Here is a 17,894-nt window from a genome sequence, read left to right on the forward strand (position 1 = left end):
CTCTTTGGATATGCTGGATCCTAAAAGCCAAAGTCCGTGCTGCTTGCGCTATAACCTAGACAAGCTAAAGACCCCTTGCTTGCTCAGGGGCCCACTCAAAGATGATAGATTTGTGAGTTATCCAGTTATTGAGTGAGAATAGGCAACCAAATGTGACGTCTGTTGCTTCCAAGATCCAGAGGCGTATCAAATGTTGGGCTTCTTCCTTAAAAGAATAGAAGCAACAATTTAATTTACTATCCCAACATGTTGCAGACACCTAATTGCACAATGAATCCCCATAAAGGAAGAATTAGATTTAATAGAATTTCTTTAACTATTAATTTTAACAGCAGAAATCTGTATATTTTGCTGAGAATAGTAGACCAAGGATAGAGGAGTATAATTCTGTTTGAGGCTAAACGAATTGATACAGAGACACTTGGAAGAGACTCTCAACTCAATGGACTAGATCAAGCAGCTGGGAGTGATTCTAATTAGTTCTCTCTTGGTGGATCAAAATCTTAGGCAACAATGGCCTTGGAAAAATAAAGTGAGATAATAACAGGTCCTTGGTATAATGTAGAAGAAAAATTCAAAGATGTATAGAGATGGGATTGTTGCGGTGGATTTATCACACATGTTCCGTTCATGTGTGCCCTGTATCTCTTAAAAGGGTATTTCCACAGAGCATTGAAAAATACATTAGTGATAAAAGTACCAGCACCTTTGAAAAGTATAATAGAAATAGGTCAAGGGCAAAGGTGAAGACATTGTCTCACAAGTAGGCCCCCTGATTATGATGGAGTCTCAGAGTAGCAGAGACAAAAGAAGGCATGGCTACAATAATGAGAAAATGGTAATGACAATACTATGACTGACAAGAACTTTGGATCATAGGAACAAAATAGGTGAGCAGGCCATATGTATACAAATGACAGTAAACTAGAAGCCTGCTTAGAATCATCGAAGAGAATCATAGTCACCCCATTTTCCTGCCAGTTGCTCTACCAGTCAGGGTTCAGTGGCAGACAATAGAGGCCACCCTAACTGGTTTACGAAGAAAGGAATTTGTTTAGGGTATTAGTGGAAAGACTAGAGAGTAAGGCTCTAGGCTGGGCCTCTAGGAACAACTTCCAGAAGCAAACTGCCAAACTGGCCTGACAAGCCACTATCACCACAGCTGACTCAAGATCCGTGGGGCCTCTGCTGCTACTGCAAAAGTTCTCAAGTCAAAAAGCTGCCTAATTGCCACTCGGTACTACAAGATTAGACAACCAAAGGCCATAGCTCAGAAAAAGCAAAATATCCACTTGCATCACCCAGCTTCCAGAATAGCCACACAATTATGATTTAACTAGACTCAAGCTCACTTCTGAGTCTTGCAGGTGGTCTGTTTAGTGGAAAAGAGGCTATATGCAAAGACCCTGGCTTTACCCTTCTACTTCCTATTGAACAAGAAGTCACTCTAGAAGGAGCTTAAATTGCTATTGAAACAGCTACTCTTCAGTATTTACCACCATGTTTCTTTTAGAATGCTGTGTGTGTGTGTGTGTGTGTGTGTGTGTGTGTGTGTGTATTCTTTTAGTGTAATTAGTAAAAGTTGCAGACAGAGGGAGTGTATCAAAACAGAATACAGATTTTTAAATTCAAAAGATTTTAGTTCAAGTCCATAATGTCCCACTTATTAGTATAAGCCCTTAGACAAGTCACTTACATTTTCTGGGTTTTATTTCCTTCTGTGTAAAATGAAGATAACGCCTACCTTGTACAGCTGCTGTCAGCACATTTCTCCTTCCAAGCTTTTGCACTTGCTATTCTCTCTGACTGTAATGCTCTTCCCGTGGCAACCACTGTCTGTGACCTCACAACCTTCAGTGCCTGTTCAAATGCTATCTTTTTAAGGAGGTCTTCTGTTGCCACATGTTTAGAATAGCAACATGCCCCAACCCTTATCAACCTCCTTCATCCTACTCTACCTCATGTTTCTCCAATGCCACTTTTCACTATCAAATATTCTAAAATATTCTCATTTATTTATCTGATTGTTTCACCTGTTGTTTATGCTTTATGAAGACAGAGACTTTTATCTGTTTTGTTCACTAACGTATGCCCACTGCATCCTATAGAAACCAATATATGGTAAGTGCTGAAGTAACATTTGTGAATTATGAGGATTATATAAAGCAGTGAGTGTAAGTGCCTGATAATATGTCTTTCTCATATAAGCACCCAATACATGTTAATCATTAGTATTGGTATTTACTACAGATATGTTTCTATGTCAACAAACATTTATTGAAGACTTAGTATACCAAATACAAACTTTGATCAGAAAAAGGTGTCTCCTTTGACCAACATATAGGTTGGGGGAAAAGTGTCTCTCTTTGTGAAATTTCCCCAGTAATATACTGGAAGAGATAGATGCATAAAGAGATAATTTCCATATAATACGAAAGTAACATTAGAACTAATAGGCCCTAGGTCTATGTGTTAGGGAAGATAACACTAGCAGTTTTAACAGATGATCCTAGAAATCTTAGAAACTCTCTAAAACAAAACACCCCATCACTTGCTCCCAGGGTGAAGGGCAAGGCTCTGCTCCACATGATCATTCAGGATCCTAGGCTCCTTACACCTCATGGTACCACCATCTTCGGGGCTTCCAAACTCTCTGTGAAAGGAGGGAGTATGTGGCAGATCATCCAGGAGACTCTAGAGGCCATTCCTGAAAGTGGCATGCATTCATCCTTCCCACATTTCATCTGCCAGAATTCAATCACAGTTCCTTGCTTATCTCAAGGGGTAGGAAAAATAGTCTAGCAATTGCCCAAGAAGCAGAGGATACAGATCTGCTTATCATCCTGGAAAGTAACTACCATACTCCCATACTCAGCAAAGGGAAACGTTCAGGGAAATTTTACTGGAGGATATAGCACACAGACATCAAGATAGTAACATGTGGAGTCATGAAAAGCTGAGTTGAAATTCAGGTAAGAATTAGTAGGCTTAGTTAAATCACTCAAACTCTCCAACCCATTTTAATCTCTAAATAATGGGAATAACAGTAAAATATAATAAAATTGAACCTATAAACTTATTGTGAGGATTAAATGTGTGAAATCCTTTTTTTTTTTTTTTGAGACAGAGTCTCGCTCTGTTGCCCAGGCTGGAGTGCAGTGGCGTGATCTCGGCTCACTTAAATGTGTGAAATCTTAAGCACTGCATAATTACATAGTAAGCGTTTAATAAATGTTAGCTCTCAGGAAGAGGAGGAAGTATGAGAAGGCAAGAGGGAACAGAAAGAAGAGCAAAAGGAGACGGAGTTGGAAAATTAGACACAGAGAGGATGTGCTGGGAAATGAAGAAAATGGCTTTAGACTGAAATAGAAAATGTGCAGAGGCATAAGACAATAACATGTGTTCAAGAAATTACAAGCAATTTAGTATATTTGCAGAATAAAATTCTCTTTACTGGAAAATCATGTCAGTCCAGAGAGGGTAAGACCCTAGTAGGCCTTGGTGCCATAATCAGGAGCTTCATTTTGTAACAACTGAAAGCCACTGAAGTGCTTAATCAAGCAACATATCCAGGTTTGTGCTTCAGATAGATTCTCCTGGTGGTTGTGTAAAAAATAACTTTAAGGTAGGAGAGATTGGCTGGTGGCAGGGAGGGTGGTCGCTGTGACTATCACCTAGGTTAGAAAAAGAGGGCCAGAGTCACAGATGTGCTAGAGCAGAAGGGTGCAAAACTTGTTTTGTAGGAAACAGTAAAAGTAGTGATTGATTGGAGGTGAAGGAGACAGTCTAGGCTGACTCCCAGGAATTTGGCTTGGACAGCCAGGGGAATGATGTGCCATAAATGGAGAGAGAATGCAGCATAATCTAAAAGCTCCTTGGTCATATTGCAGTTTCATTCTTTTTCTCTTAATGTTGCATTTTATGCGCCATGATTTAATTTTCCAAATCTGTTCCCAAAACAATTTCTAGAAACTTTGACATTCATATTGAGTTTCTTTCTCCCAGAATATCACTTTGTGTCTTAACTAAAAACAAAAAATAGCCTTTGACAATTTCTTGCCTTTATTCTTGAGTCAAGGTAGAAAGTTTACCTATATAATCTCTGTGACCAGTGCCATGTATTCCATGATTCCCCTGTGCACACCATCAGCCTTCAGTGCACATAAGCCCCATCCCAAATTCTCACTTGTCATGTTTAATGAAATCTCCAAAGCTGGCATGAACTTTAGAGAAGATTTAAAAACAGCCCCCACACAAGCCACACGTGGTGGCTCATGCTTGTAATCCCAGCACAAGGCCGAGGTGGGCAGATCACGAGGTCAGGAAATCGAGACCATTCTGGCTAACACGGTGAAACCCCGCCTCTACTAAAAATACAAAAAATTAGCCAGTGTGGTGGCAGGCGCCTGTAGTCCCAGCTACTCAGGAGACTGGGGCACGAGAATGACTTGAACCAGGGAGACAGCTTGCAGTGAGCCCAGATTGCGCCACTGCACTCCAGCCTGGGAGACAGAGTGAGACTCCGTCTCAGAAAACAAACAAACAAAAAACTCCACAACCCCCACCCAAATGTTAGTTCTAGACTTTCAGAAAGAGGAACCTCAAGATAAATATATCATTTATGTTTATGCAAAAGTGTGTTGGGTCATCGGACTTCCCAGAGCCATGGAAAAATAACACCTCAAATATTTACATAAGCTGAGGGGATAAGGGGAAAGCCTCAAACCAGTTGCCTTCTATTTTCTGGTTTAATAATGAGGGTTTTCATGACAAAAGGAAGAAAGTTCATCTGCATAAGGCCTGCCTTCTCTGAGAACACATCTGTTCTATTATCTCTTTAAAAAGCCAAAGTCCTCTCTGGCAGTTACCCAGGGACTGCAGAAAAGAGAACAGAGTTAGATGCAAAACTGGCTACATGATTTGTGGGGCTCAGTGCAAAAAGAAAATGCAAGGCCCTTTGTTCAAAAAGCAAGAAAAAATGTGCCATTAAAGGCACTTTTTCCTTTATTCTATGGTCTCTCCCTTATCTTGTCACGATGCTTCTTTATTCGCTATTTAATGTCATTCTAAGAGAAGAAAAAAATGACATTTTAAATTATCAGTGTGAATTTTTACTGTTCATCTTTATATTTTGCACTATAAAAGCATTTAATCAGTATGCAGGATTATTAAAATTAGACAATACATACTTCATAGCTTATGCACACAGGCATTTTGTTCTTATCAGAACAGTGGAAATGCTATAAAATTTTTTAAAATACGCGATTCTTTTTGTTTTATTTCTTGATATGTGCACATTCTAACAACACTTTCTACCTTTGGTTTATTGATGAGAATGGAAGGAGGGAAAGGTAAAACAACTCCAGGTTGCCCTGTCTTTCCATTTCCTTCTGTTGTTTTCAATGAAAGTGATTAGCTAATATAAGGACGTAACATAAGGAAGATATGATAGAGTTCCTTGACTGTTTGTTTCTTAGAAACACCACTGCCTTCTTTCTATATGAGAAGCAAGATCTGGGTCAAATGCAAAGTGATGCCTTCGTGGGGCTGTCGGTCATTGATGTCATACACTTACTTTGTACTTGCTTTGCGTCTCACTGAAGTCCCACTCGTTGTGGGTGCACTTGAAATTCTGTGATCCTGTGATGTTACAATAGTGAACACGCATATTGCAAGTATCTCCTCAGCTCATGCATAGACTCTTATCCAATTAGACTTCATGTACTAAACACAAGTTCAAAGATAGAGCTATTACAAGTTTCAAGATGGCAACAACAAAGCGTTATACCAAGCTCAGGGCCCTTCTGAATGTTGGGCCCTGCGTGACCACACCGGACATATCCGAGGAAGCCAACTGTAGTTGAGTATTTTCATCAAGTCACAAGAGACTGGTGGGAGGGCTCTCCAATGGGGAACTGATCTTCTAGATTTAAACAGGCCCCCAACAATTTCGTACTCTCTTTTAATAAATTCTTTGTAGCTGTTTCAACCTGTCGTTGGAATTTCTGACCATGACTGTGCTGTGCTTAGGGGGCTACTGAGCATCAAAAGCCCTGGCCTAAGAACAGCCTTGATGAAATAGTAATTGTGTGAATGGAAAGAAGACCTGAGGCCAGAGTTCAGAGGGCTAGGCTGATAAACTTTATAACTGCTATTTATGCAGCTTCTGCTATGTGCTTCTAATATTTACTTTACAAACATCTCATTTAATCCTGACAACAGCTAGAAGGCAAGTCTAACTAATACCTGCTTTATAAATGAAAAAACTGGGATTATATCTTGCAAAAATTTTCCTACAGTCACCCAGACAGTGACACAGCTAAGATTCAGTTTCATGTCTGTCCGATTCCAAAACCTATGCTCTTATTTATTATTTATGTATTTAGTTTTGAGACTACATACTCACTCTGTCACCCAGGCTAGAGTGCAGTGGTGCAATCTCGGTTCACTGCAACTTCCACCTCCCGAGCTCAAGAGATCCTCCCAGCTCAGCCTGCCAAGTAGCTGGAACTACAGGCACACACCACCACACCTGGCTAATTTTTTATTTTTTTACTTTTTGTAGGGACAGGGTTTTGCCATATTGCCCAGGCTGATCTTGAACTCCTGGGCTCAAGCAATCCACCCACCTCAGCCTACCAAAGTGCTAGGATTACAGGCATGGGCCAACATGCCCAGCCCAAAACCTATGTTCTTTCCATATAACAAGCTTTCTCCATTGCCAAGGATCAGCATCTGAATAAACAAGGCCAATGCTGTATTGAGATGCCTGCGTGGGAGAAAAGCCACAAAGAAGAGAAGCTGCTTGTGGTGGACATCGAGACATTTTCTTTCCTCATCTCTAGCTGTTGCCCTTATTTATCACATTCAAGTTGGTATAGGTAGTACACTCAGAAAATTGTGAAATATTCCAGTAGATTCTTTTTTCTTCTTCCCCTTTTTGAGCTAGGATTTCCCTCTGTTGCTCAGGTTGGAGTACAGTGGTACAATCTAAGCTTACTGCAGCCTCAACCTCTCAGGCTCAAGCAATCCTTCTGCCTCAGTCTCCCAATTAGCTGGGACTACAGGCACGCACCACCATACCTGCCTACTTTTTGTATCTTTTGTAGAGACACGTTCTCACTATATCTCACTATATCGCCCAGGCTCTTCTCAAATTCCTGGGCTCAAGCGATCCTCCTGCCTATACCTCCCAAAGTGCTGGGATTACAGGCATAAGCCACCATGCCTGCCCTCCAATAGATTCTTAATAAACCTTTTTATACTGCTCTAGAATATTTAAACCGCAAAAAACAAATTCACAAAGTAGTGACGTATGCTATTACATGGATGAGCCTCAGAAACATTATACTCAGTGAAAGAAGCCAGATACAAAAGGGAACAAATTATATGAATTCATTTCTGTGTTCAGAAAAGGCAACTCTATAAAGAAAAAAAGTCAACTGGTAAACAGTTAGTAGCCTGGGTTGTTGGTGGGAATTGAGAGTGACTGCAAATGGATGCCAGGTTTCTTTCTGAGGTGGTGAAAATGTTCTAAAATTAGATGATGGTGATAAAATGAGTGAATAATATCATTAAATATTGTACCTCAATAGAGCTGTTAAATACATAGGCAGTCACCCAGGGTTTTTCATAAGCATCCATTAGCATAAGTAAAGACAACTGGTAGAAAGGCTGAAGTGCAGAAAGTGAATAGAACTTTGAAAAAGCAACAGATTTTGGTGTCATGTAGACAAAGGTTTCGAATATATTGAGTGTGATTTTTCACACCAGCCTAGTGAGGTGGGCATTGTGGTCCCCAATTTTTTTTTTTTTTTTTTTTTTTTTTTGAGACAGAGTCTCGCTCTATCGCCCAGGCTAGAGTGCAGTGGTGCGATCTGGGCTCACTGCAAGCTCTGCCTCCCGGGTTCACGCCATTCTCCTGCCTCAGCCTCCCTAGTAGCTGGAATTACAGGCGCCGCCACCACACCCGGCTAATTTTTTGTATTTTTAGTAGAGACGGGGTTTCACCGTGTTAGCCAGAATGGTCTCGATCTCCTGACCTCATGATCCACCCGTCTCAGCCTCCCAAAGTGCTGGGATTACAGACATGAGCCACCGCGCCCGGCCTGTGGTCCCCATTTTAAGGATGAAGAAACTCAAGCTCAAGTTTAATAATTTGCTCAGGGTCACCCAGCTGGTGAGTGGCAGAGCCCTGAGTTTTTCTGGTAACAGGGCCTGTGCTCCTTCACCTCTCCATCGTGACAGAACATCGCCTGTAAGACTTTCCCTCAGGAAAATCCAATATTAATATTTAAGAAATTAAATCTTCGTTTTGCCCAGATTTGTTTTCACTGCCAGCACTTTCTCTTCATCTGTATCAACTCTCTCTCCCCATTTACCATAGTATATTTTGTGGCCATAGCATCCTGCTTGTCAGTATACAAAATTCTGCTCATCCCTCCAGGAGCTCCTGAGAGGCTCTGCCCACTCTCCAAACTGACTGACAGAGCCCAAGAGCTGCTCCAAGCCCACTCGGTGATCATGAGATTACTGTGGTTAATTCCACACTGCCTGTTTAAATACGCCCTCCAAGAACCTTTAGTTTTTATCTCTCTGTGTTATAAATAGTACAGTGGTTATTTATAAACTTCAGAACTCTAAGTTTCCATTTTCTGTCACCAAAATCTTCCCCTAGTAATTACTCTTGAGAGGTAACCATTAAACCGTGGCCCCTGCTGCTGCTACAGCTGGCTGTAGGAAGATCTTGCATCTAGATTCCTGTTCAGATACCTGTGACTGTTGAATCTCTTTGTTGAAATTTTTAGGCTCATGCTCAGACAGCTCTCTACCACTTTTGGCTTTTGGCTTATGAGGTGCTTGAAAGTAAAGTGTGCAATTTCTTTGAACTTCAGTTTTTCTCATCTATAAAATGAGGATAAAAATACCTCCCTGAAAGAATATTTTCTGTGTTCTTTCCCTGTTGATTCAAAGGTTAAATAAGGTAATATTTACAAAGTATCTGGTGTGATGCTGTGTTACAGTAATCATCCAATATATGGTAACTCTTATTGAGATAAGGGTAAGGATCTCCTTCAGTTGAGAAAAAGGCATATCTACACATTCTACATACTGAAACCAACCACAAATAACCAAAAAACAAAAAAACAAACAAAAAAAGAAACTCCATCCTCAGTGAAACTTTTGAAAACCCACATTCCCCGACTTATAAACTCTGGAGAGCAGCTTCTAACCACAGTGAAATTAAAATTCAAATCAAACCAAGGGAAGAATTGAGGTGGCAGGAAACACAGGCTCCAATACACTTCTAAAGGAAAAGCTCCAAGTTTTCCAAAAGTAAGGGGCAAAGTCCTGAAGCTCCAAACCAGTAAACTCATACTCAGAAGACAAGGTGTTGGGAGTATGGAAACTGTAGCAACATCCTCAAGTCCCATAGAACACTCAAAAAAACAGGGACATACGGTCTGAATGAGACACTTTGCAGAGGTGAGGAGAGATGGTATACACAGTACTGGCTCTGCAGATGTGAACATTATTTGCTGAAGAGAAGTACATGCTAAATCACCACATGAGGAAATATTCTGAAGCAAAATACCTAGATCCAAGCTGTCTGCTGCCTCAGCTCACACACCAGCTTGTCCCACAAGCTGCTCTTCAGTCAATAGAGAGCTGGGAAAGTGTGGCCCTTGTTGAGAGATAAGCCGTAATCAGACTGTCACTAGCATGGGACTCAGGCATGTAGACAGAATGAAAAAGTGTAGGCAGTAAAAGAGTATAGGCAGAAGAAGCACAACGCCACCCAGTCACCCGGAAAAAATCAGACAACCTCTTCTCCATGACATCAGAGAAATTTTAAAAATAAAGTCTCTTTTTCATATAATGACACTTTGGGCTTAAAAAAATGTAGCAGAAACAGAAGACTATTGAGGGTAAATTAATAAAGTTCAAAAACCAGAAGAGGAAAATCAGCCATATTAAAATCAGAAAACAAAAAATGAATAAAAATTGCTGAAAATATAGTAATGAAAGATGGATTTGATAAAACTAAACAAAATAAAATAGGAAAGAACAAAGGTTTAAATTATTACAGAGAAAATAATTGATATGAGTGACAGATAAAAGATCTCCAATATTCCCATAAGTGGTATTCTGAAGCCAACAGAATAAATGCAAATGAAAAATATTTAAAGATATAATAGAAGAAAGCATCCAGAAAACTGATACAGAATTAGCAACATGACATATTTAGATAAAGTTACTATACTTCAGAGATTTTTTAAAAAAGAATTTAATGGACTTTGGGAGGCCAAGGTGGATAGATCACCTAAGATCATGAGCTCAAGACCAGCCTGGGCAACATGGCAAAACTCCGTCTCTACTACAAATACAAAATTAGCAGGGTGCAGTGGCACACGCCTGCAATCCCAGCTACTCGGCAGGCTGAGGCAGGAAAATCACTTGAACCCGGGAGGTAGAGGTTGCAGTGAGCTGAGATGGTGCCACTGCACTCCAGCCTGGGTGACAGAGACTCCATTTCAAAAAAAAAATTGAAGAATTTGGTGGACAACCAGAAAAATGTCAAGTTATGTGGAGGAGGGAAAAAGCTGTCTTCAAACTCATAGCTGCGTTCAAAACTAGAAGACAATAGTCTAATGTTTAAAGACCCTCTAGAGAAGAAAGATTAACCCAAGAATTTTAAATCCAGATATATTTCAGGAATAAAGCAAAGACATACTTTCTAACGTGCAAGAACTCCATGACTGTGGCACTTTAAGACAAAACATGACTTAAAACCTATGATGAGTATTGAATTCAATTAAATATAACACTCAAATCAGGAAATTATGAGAATTATGCGGTTATAGAACACAGGGTAAATATTATAAACCCTGAAAATATAGAAATTATACTATTAGTAATAAAAATCAGGAGGTGGAGGATATGAAAACATATGGGATAAAGTAATAGCAGGCCGATTCCTTTCTTTTTTAATAGGAAATAAGTAGATATATTATCAAATCAAAAAAGATAGCTATAAGAATACCAGAGTTACAAGGTTAACCACTGGGATAACTAAGAACAAACTATAATTCCTTCAAAACATGAGCAGTGCTGTACGCTCTTTAAAAATACAAAGGATTGAAAGAAAATAAAACATTTAAAAGCAAAAGTTTGATAACATGAATTATATAACAGAGTTAAGACCAACCACCTTTGTCTTATGAATGTGGAAATATGATAATTTTATCAAAGAAATAGATTTGTAATCTAAAAACAAAACCCAAGCATATATTATATGCAAGAAATAATTCTAAAACAAAGTAGTCTAAGACATGATAAAATGGTGACAAAAGCATACAGCCATGCAAACAAATGAGAACAAGAATCATGACATTAATATCAAACAAGTCTAATTCAGCTAAAACAATAAAGTATTAAATCACACCCAAAACAATATAGTATTAAATCACACCCAAAAAACTACTCTATAATTATAGAGAGTACAACCTGCAACAAATATTGGCTATGAATTTTTATGCATCAGATCTTTTACTTTAAAATTTTATAAATCAGTGAAAAATAAGTATTACATGAGGTTATAGAAGATTTATTTAACATATTCAATAACTGGCTGTAATAAATATATGTGAAACACCCTATCCTGAAGATGAAGAATACATCTTCTTTTATTTTTAAAGGTCCATGAAATACTTATCAAAAAAAAAAAAAAGAGGAGAAAAAAGACCATATTAGATCACAAAGAAAATCTCAATAAATTCCAGAAAGTAGTAAATTCCAGAAACTACATATATCACGTTGTTGTATTAAAATGCAATGAATGGTAAAATGTCACTATTAATAGCAAAACCAGAAAAAGAAAAATCTACCATCTAGATATTTTTAAATGTTTTAAAAATTCCTGCATTAAATCAAAACTTAAATAGTAAACTATGTACAACATATTGTAATGAAAAGAATATATCAGAACCTATAGAACATGACTAAAGCACTGAAGAAAATTCACAGCCTTGAACATTTAAATTACTAAATAAGAAAACTGAAAATACATAAACATTTAATTTAAGAATTTAGAAAACAAAAATATACCTAAGAAAAGCAGAAATGCGCACGTTAGAAAACAAAACAACAGAGCTGGTAATTAAAGAGCTAATTTTGCTTCAAAAGAAAAAAATAAACCAATGCCAAGGAACAAAAAACAGAATTGCCAGGGAATAAGATAGAAAATTTAAACAGATAAATTATCATAGTAGAATTTTAAACAGTTTCCGAGGAACAATCCCATTATAGAAACCTATCAGTATAAGAGAGTTTCAAAGACAAATCTTTCTAACTTTCAAAGAATAAATAATTGCAAGTTACTTAACTGGTCCTGAGGCACACAAAAATTAAAACTAGAAGGATCTTTTTTTTTTTTTTTTTTGAGACGGAGTCTTACTTTCCCACCCAGGCTGGAGTGCAGTGGCGTGATCTCGGCTCACTGCAACCTTGGCCTCCTGGGTTCAAGCGATTCTCCTGCCTCAGCCTCCTGAGTAGCTGGGACTACAGGCACATGCTACCGTGCCCAGCTAAGTTTTTGGATTTTTAGTAGAGATGGGGTTTCACTGTGTTAGCCAGGATGGTCTTGATCTCCTGACCTCGTGATCCACCCGCCTCAGCCTCCCAAAGTGCTGGGATTACAGGTGTGAGTCACCGCACTCTGCCGGACCTTTTTCTTAATGTGATAACAATTATGTATCTCAAGCCAAAAATTAGATTTGTATTTAATGAAGAGCACCAAAATAGTTTCCAGTAAGGCTGGAAAAACGGTAATTTAGAAATGTTCTGGTATGGTATCTCATTGTGGTTTTGATTTGCATTTCTCTGATGGCCAGTGATGATGAGCATTTTTTCATGTGTCTGTTGGCTGTATGAATGTCTTCTTTTGAGAAATGTCTGTTCATATCCTTTGCCCACTTTTTGATGGGGTTGTTTGTTTTTTTCTTGTAAATTTGTTTGAGTTCTTTGTAGGTTCTGGATATTAGCCCTTTGTCAGATGAGTAGATTGCAAAAATTTTCTCCCATTCTGTAGGTTGCCTGTTCACTCTGATGGTAGTTTCTTTTGCTGTGCAGAAGCTCTTTAGTTTAATGAGATCCCATTTGTCAATTTTGGCTTTTGCTGCCATTGCTTTTGGTGTTTTAGACATGAAGTCCTTACCCATGCCTATGTCCTGAATGGTACTACCTAGGTTTTCCTCTAGGATTTTTATGGTATTAGGTCTAACATTTAAGTCTCTAATCCATCTTGAATTAATTTTCGTATAAGGAGTAAGGAAAGGATCCAGTTTCAGCTTTCTACTTATGGCTAGCCAATTTTCCCAGCACCATTTATTAAATAGGGAATCCTTTCCCCATTTCTTGTTTCTCTCAGGTTTGTCAAAGATCAAATGGCTGTAGATGTGTGGTATTATTTCTGAGGACTCTGTTCTGTTCCATTGGTCTATATCTCTGTTTTGGTACCAGTACCATGCTGTTTTGGTCACTGTAGCCATCTCACACCAGTTAGAATGGCAATCATTAAAAAGTCAGGAAACAACAGGTGCTGGAGAGGATGTGGAGAAATAGGAACACTTTTACACTGTTGGTGGGATTGTAAACTAGTTCAACCATTATGGAAAACAGTATGGCGATTCCTCAAGGATCTAGAACTAGATGTACCATATGACCCAGCCATCCCATTACTGGGTATATACCCAAAGGATTATAAATTATGCTGCTATAAAGACACATGCACACGTATGTTTATTGCAGCACTATTCACAATAGCAAAGACTTGGAATCAACCCAAATGTCCATCAGTGACAGACTGGATTAAGAAAATGTGGCACATATACACCATGGAATACTATGCAGCCATAAAAAAGGATGAGTTTGAGTCCTTTGTAGGGACTTGGATGCAGCTGGAATCCATCATTCTTAGCAAACTATCACAAGAACAGAAAACCAAACACCGCATGTTCTCACTCATAGGTGGGAACTGAACAATGAGATCACTCGGACTCAGGAAGGGGAACATCACACACCGGGGCCTATCATGGGGAGGGGGGAGGGGGGAGGGATTGCACTGGGAGTTATACCTGATGTAAATGACGAGTTGATGGGTGCAGCACAGCAACATGGCACAAGTATACATATGTAACAAACCTGCACGTTATGCACATGTACCCTACAACTTAAAGTATAATAATAATAAATAAATTTTAAAAAAAAAATTAAAAAAAAAAAAAAAAGAAATGTTCTGGTAGTGTGTTTTAGTGAGAAGAAGACAGTTTGAAACAACCCTAAAAATTTAGTGACTCAACACATAATAGCTTATTTTAATTCAAGTTACATGTCCAACATGAACTGGCAACAGATCCAGGCTCACAGAGGCTTCACCATTTTGTACCTGCACTGTCTGAATCACATAGGCTGTTTGGTGTCTATAGCAAGAGAAGTGATACAGGGGCATTTCTTGCCTGCTCTTGTATATGATAGCATGGAAATAACTTATACTACTTCCTCTCACAGCCTATAGGACACATCTAGTCACATGGTCCTCTACTATATGAGAGCTGAAAAATGTGGAGCATATGGGTGTTCTGTGAGCAGTAAATGTCTTTATTTCAAGAGAAATAAAACTATACAATTATAAAAATTGCAAAGAATGAGATAAAATTAAAGCATGCAAAAGCTATGCTATAAGAGAAATCAAGAGTTGAGATAGATTAAAATTAGAAAAGATGTGGATTTGAATACCATGATTCACAAGTTTGATCTAACAAGAAAAATAAATTTTAAACAAACATTACTAGAGATAACTGGATTATCACTTAGTGACAAAAAATAACATTCCTAAACATGATGGAATAAGCCCATCTCAGTTATCTGTTGCTGCATTAAAAAAAAAAAAAAAAAAAAGCCAAAAACTTGTGACTTAAAACAACAATGATTCTATAAATGGACCATGCTCAACTAGATACTCAGATTGGCTGAACATCATTAAAAACATTACAGCAAACACAGCATCAGATTCAGGTTTTTAAGCATAGCATCCAATCAACTGAATCAAGTCCAAATGTAGATGAGACTCTCCCAGTGTGGCTTTCAGGCAAGAAACAGAGATAAAGAGAAATATTTAATAATGGCAAGTGTGTCAAATTATCGGGAAGAGGTAACAATTCTAAATGTGTAAGCAATTCACAAAATAACTTCAAAGTATAAAACAAAAAAATGACAGAAATAAAAAGGAAGTTGACAAATTCACAATGATAATGGAGAGCCCTAACATAATTTTCTTGGTAACTTATAGAATATCAGAAAAAATAGTAATATCATAGGATATTTGAATAACACAATATAGATTATAGAATTATGTAACTGACAGAAATGAAATGCTGCACCAACATTTGCAAATATACATTATTTTAAAGAAAACATGGAAAATTTACAAAACTTGACTGTATACTAGCCCATAAAGCAAATTTCAACATAGTTCAAAAGACTGAAATCATAAAATATGCTCTCAGACCACAGTGGAATTAAATTAGAGATTAATATCAACAAAAATGAAAATCTCTATTAGGAAAAGAAACAATACACTTCAAAACAACCCATGGGCCAGAAAGAACACCCTAATGGTAATTAATAATATTTTTAACAAAATAATCATAGAGATATGACATATCAAAACTTACACATTGCAGCCACACTTAGACAAAACTGTATAGCATATTAGAAAATAAAAGACTAAAAAATCAAAGGCGTAAGTATCCCTGTAAGAAGTTTTTAAAAAACAAGTTAACTTTTAAAAGGTAAAATGAAGTAAATATTAAAGAAAAGAGGAGAAATTAACAAAATAGAAAATGAACATACAATACAGAAAAATCAACAAAGCCAAAAAGTTCTTTGAAAATGCTAATTCAATTGATGATTCCCTCTAGAGTCTGATCAAGAAAAAAAAAAATAGAATGACAAAGAGAAAACAGTTATCAATATTACGAGTGAAAAAATAAAAAATGTTACTACAGATCTCAAATATGTTAAAAAATAAATGAGGACATTGCAAATAATGTTATGTCAATAAACTTGGAAATATTGATAAGCAAATTCCAAAAAATATACAACATATCAAAACTGGCACAAGAAGAAATAAAGTATCTGGATAATCTTGTATCAGTTTTAAAAATCAAATCTGTAATCTGCCCTCCTCCAGAGAAAGTTCCAAGCCTAAGCATCTTTACCAGTAAAATCTTCCAAACATTTAAGGAAGAAATAACATCAATCTTACACAAACTCTTCACGAGAATAGAAAAAGAAGGAGCTTGCTTATGAGACCAATATAATTTTGTTACTAAAATTCATCAAGAAAGAAAATTGGTCCATCTTTCTCATGAACACAAATGCTGAAAAGCACAGCAAATTTATAAGTCAAATTCAAGAGTATATAAAAAAGATAACACATCATGGCCAAGTTGGCATGTGCAGTTGATTTTACATTTGTAATCATCCATGTAATTCATCACATTAACAATAAAAGTAAATAATCATATGATCATACTAATAGAGGCAATAAAAGTAGTTACTGAAACAACATCTATTATTTAGGAGAAAAGAAAAATTTCTTAACAAATTAGAAATATAAGGAAAGGTATTTAGTCTGATACATAGTATTTACCAAAAAAATTACAGAAAATATTATATTTAATATTGAAATATTAAGAGCTTTTTCTGTGAGACTAAGACAAGATGCCTGATATTACCACTTCTCTTTAGTATCATGTTTGAGTTCCTAGTCAGCTCAATAAGTGAGGGAAAAGGAAGTTTAAGTATTAAAAATAAAGAATAAAACTATCATTATATGATTGTGTATGCATGAAATCTAAAATAACCTAAAGATAAACTATTAGAATTAATAAGTAAATTCAGCAATTTTAGTAGATATTAGAAGGTCAGTAAGGCCTGGCATGGTGGCTCACGCCTGTAATCCTTGCACCTTGGAAGGCCAAGGTGGGCAGATCACTTGAGGTCAGGAGTTTGAGACCAGCCTGGCCAACGTGGTGAAACCTCATCTCTACTAAAAATACAAAACTTAGCTGGGTGCAGTGGCAGACACCTATAATCCCAGCTACTCAGGAGGCTAAGGCAGGAGAATCACTTGAACCTGGGAGGTGGAGATTGCAATGAGCCAAGATCACACCAGTGCACTCCAGCCTGGGGCACAAGAGCGAAACTCCATCTCAAAAAAATAAAAAAAAAAAATGATGGTCAGTAAAACAAAAAACTATTCTATTTCTATGTACCAATTATACATTTTTTAAAAATCTAATGATGTCACTTACAGTATCATCAAAAACATATCAATAACCTAAGGATAAACCTACCAAAAGATATACTTTCCACAGTCAAAGCTACAGAAAATTACTGAAAGAATGTCAAGTTGACCTAAATAAATGAGGGGATATTTTATGCTTATGCATTGAGAGACTCAATCTCTTCTAATTTATACAAATTAACTTATAAATCCAGTGCAATCCCAGTTATTAAAAGTCTTCTAGGCTTTTGGGGAGAGAGGGAGCAGGAATTGAAAAGGTGATTTTCAAATGTACAGAAAAATACAAAGAGCCAAAAATAGCCATAACAATTTTGAAGAAGAGCAGCATTTTATGACTTAAACTATCAGTTAATAAGCGTTATTTTAAAGCAACAATAATTAGAACAGTGTGGTATTGGTATGAGGATAGACGAAATAGACTAATGGACATGAAAGAAATTTCCAAAAATAGACCTACATGGCTTTCTGTTTTATAACAAAAGTGAAATTGCACTGTACTGTGGAAAAAATTAACTTTCAATAA

Source organism: Macaca fascicularis, chromosome 1, assembly GCF_037993035.2.
Source record: "Macaca fascicularis isolate 582-1 chromosome 1, T2T-MFA8v1.1".
NCBI classification, from domain to species: Eukaryota; Metazoa; Chordata; class Mammalia; order Primates; family Cercopithecidae; genus Macaca; species Macaca fascicularis.